We start from the raw sequence: 3,208 nt of genomic DNA, 5'->3' as shown, positions 1-3,208 counted from the left end.
GTTTGAGCTAATAACTCCAACTTTGCAGTTGCAGTGCTTCTTTCCTGCAAAGCCTCTGGAGTGCCTTGCCAGCTGTGAACCCAATCCTGGGATGCTCATGTTATCTTTACCCAGGCAAAGGTCTCATTGACATCAATGGCCACTTAGTCAAAGATGACACTTCACTGGGATATGAGAGATGTACAAATATCTTTACTCTGCTCAAATCCAGCCACCTTTGGGGTGACTTTTTTTTGGAAAGAGGAATAAAAATTGTGCAGATACCAAATGGCAGAATAAAATTAGAAAAAAGAAAATGTAACTGATACTTGCAGAACAAACGTCTATCTTTAAGAGAAGTTTAAGAGAATGTTTGCTTGAAAATACCTAATTTTTGTTGTCTTTAACTAACTTAACTAATAAGTAGAAAATTATTTAAGTTTCAGAGGATTTAGATAGTTGGTTATGCAAATAATTGGCAGCAAACAGATGTTTATCTGCATTGAAATCACCAGAGAATTGAAAACTTCCACACAACAACATATTCAAAGCCCGCCTGGATGAAGTCCTGTGTAGAATGCTCTAGGAGAGCCTGCTTTAGCAGGGGGGTTGGACTAGATGATCTCCCGAGGTCCCTTCCAACCCTTGCGATTCTGTGATTCTGTGAACACTTTTCTCTAGAACTAACAATATTTGTAATTCTCACTTTTTCCTCCATTCACTTTCTTCCTCCATCTTATGCAATGTGGAGTGTGCTGAGGCAGTCACATATTTTTAATATCGGTTTAGAAGTGTCCTGTAAATATTTGGCAGAATAGCGAAACCAGGAATCCATGGGCTCACATCAGATGAGGTATCTTCAAAGAGTCGACCCCACAGATGACCATAAAATCAATAAACCACATTGAAATTAATAAACCGTGAAGGGTAGGATTTAGAACCCTTGTTGTACAGCAGCAGTGTCCTCTCTGGTGCATGGATTAAGAAGACTTCTTCCAACATCTATAGCCTCTCCTGCGAGGGTTGGGCTGGGCTCATTTAGCACTACCAGTGAGATCAATCAGAAGTGGATATGAGATCTGGTCTCACCAGTAGAAGTGTCAGGGCAGTTTTAGGTAAGCAGAATGCAATTGAATGCAGTTGTGTTGCTGTAGGTAGGGTGGATATGGATATTCACGTGTATTCTGGGAAAAAAAAAAAAGACTCAGGCAGGGGTGTTAAGCTATCAGTGGACATGCAATGTGTCTCGGTGCTTGTTTAAACAAGGATATATGGGAAAGAGAGAGAGAGTGCTATTACAGGCAGATGCCAGGGTTGGGGTTTTTTTTTAGCTCTGGCATTAATTTTTCACCCAGTGTTCCTTCTCTTCAATTTCTAGGTAGGAAAGAAACAGAGCTAACTATGCAAATGTCCCTCTGCTCTGCCTCCAGCTATAAGCTTAAGAGTTATAAGCTTAACAACGCTGAATTCTAGACAACCCCCCCTACAATACTTTCTAGCTCAGCAGCTCTGTGAAGACCTCTTTGAAGGTGCAGCTCTTTAAAAAGACTGTGGCAGCACAACAGAAGCATTTGCTGCTAAATATAGAAATGCACTTGCCTCGAGTGCGGATTGTTTGCTTCAGGTTCACCTTTGGAGCTGCATTTATAGATATGGTATAGATTTTAAGGAGAAAAAGTGAGAGGCAGAAGCAAGAAAGGAAACAATCAGACTGTAAGAGTGCCTGTTGAGGGGAAAAAGGCTCAGGCTATTGAGGCTGGGCTACCAGCCAGCAGTCTGATGTGGCCATGGGAAAGTAAAAACATGATCAGATGTATTTGTCAGAGGGGGGTTTTAGTTCACCATAGCCAAATGCTGACCCTATCACTTAAAGTACTGGTGAAATGGTGTCTGAAAATACCATGTACAGCTGTCCTCAGCAAATCTGAAGAAACACATGTTCAGACTAGAATAGTGGGGGAATAAAAGGCAATATTACATGGGAAGGCAGGAGGCGGTCAGTGAAAGCTGGGGTTGGGGTCTGAAAGAATCAAATAAGTCTCAGGACAATAATCACTGATAGAGAAATCTTCTCTTTCTTTTAAGCTGTAAATGGCAGGCAGCATGAGTTCAGTAAGCTAAAGTTTCCTACCCCTTTTCCCACAGGAAAACTGAACCCTTTCTGATGGCTGCTAACAGGGGTGACATTTCCCTGTGTTATTTTTGCTTTTGAGGAAGCCTTGTACTCTCAGCTGTGGTTGTGTCAGGATCTGGAAGCAGACGTTTTCAGACAGGTGAAAAAATGAGGTTACTTCAAGCATTCATATTTCTCACAGTTGTTTCATACCAGATCCCCATTTTGGGCAGCAGCAGAGTTTTCAGTCTGTTGGGGGGAAGAAAAAAGGCTCAGACTTCTGAGGGAACCTAGCACAGAATTGTGAAGGCTTTTTTCCTGTTTAATACTGGTGCAATGTTGTCCTTGGGTACATGTGGGACTGGCACTAAAAAACCAAACACAGGCACTTGCCTCATACCACATGGAATTGGGTTCCTAGCTCCTTGGTGCAGGACCTTTGAGAAGTATTTCCACTCAAAGTGGAGAGACTTGGGAGGCCAAAGGGACACCACAGAGTCACAGCAATGAGCCACAAGTTTGGCAGCAGGCAGGCCCCTGGATTTCTGAATGCATCTCCTACCAGGTACCACAAGAGCTTCTTCACCCCAATCTCCTAACCAGGTGTTATCCCATTTGGATGTTAATTGGGCATGACCCTTTCAGAGGTGCAAACCATCCTTCCGATCACGCAGCCATTTGGCACCTTGTTCTGATTCAGAGCTGACATATCATGCCTGTACCTTGCTAAGGGCGGTGAGCAATTGCTGATGGGTTTGTGTCTCTGTGCAATATGCACTATAACCTCCTTTACATCAGCCTTGTGTAAATCCTGTTCACACCCACGTATTCTCAATGAGTGGTTTAAATGTATGAAAGTGCAGAGAATTTGTTACAAAGAGTACATGACAGAGGGTTTCACTCCTCACCATCTTTTCCTATGCAAGAACGGGGGCTATCAGGTGAGGATCGTGGGAGAGAGAGTGAAATCAAGGGGAAATGATTCTTCATGGAAGGATAACAGATCTGCAGAATTCCCTGCAAGGGGTACCTGGGTGAGAATCTGCATGGGTTCAAGGGAAAAATGTTTGGAAGATCAAACCGGGAAGGGAAGGGAAGGGAAGGGAAGGGAAGGGA

This window comes from Egretta garzetta, unplaced genomic scaffold (genome assembly GCF_000687185.1).
Source record: "Egretta garzetta isolate BGI_Z169 unplaced genomic scaffold, ASM68718v1 scaffold74, whole genome shotgun sequence".
Classification (NCBI taxonomy): Eukaryota; Metazoa; Chordata; class Aves; order Pelecaniformes; family Ardeidae; genus Egretta; species Egretta garzetta.
Note: the sequence above shows the minus strand (reverse complement) of the source record.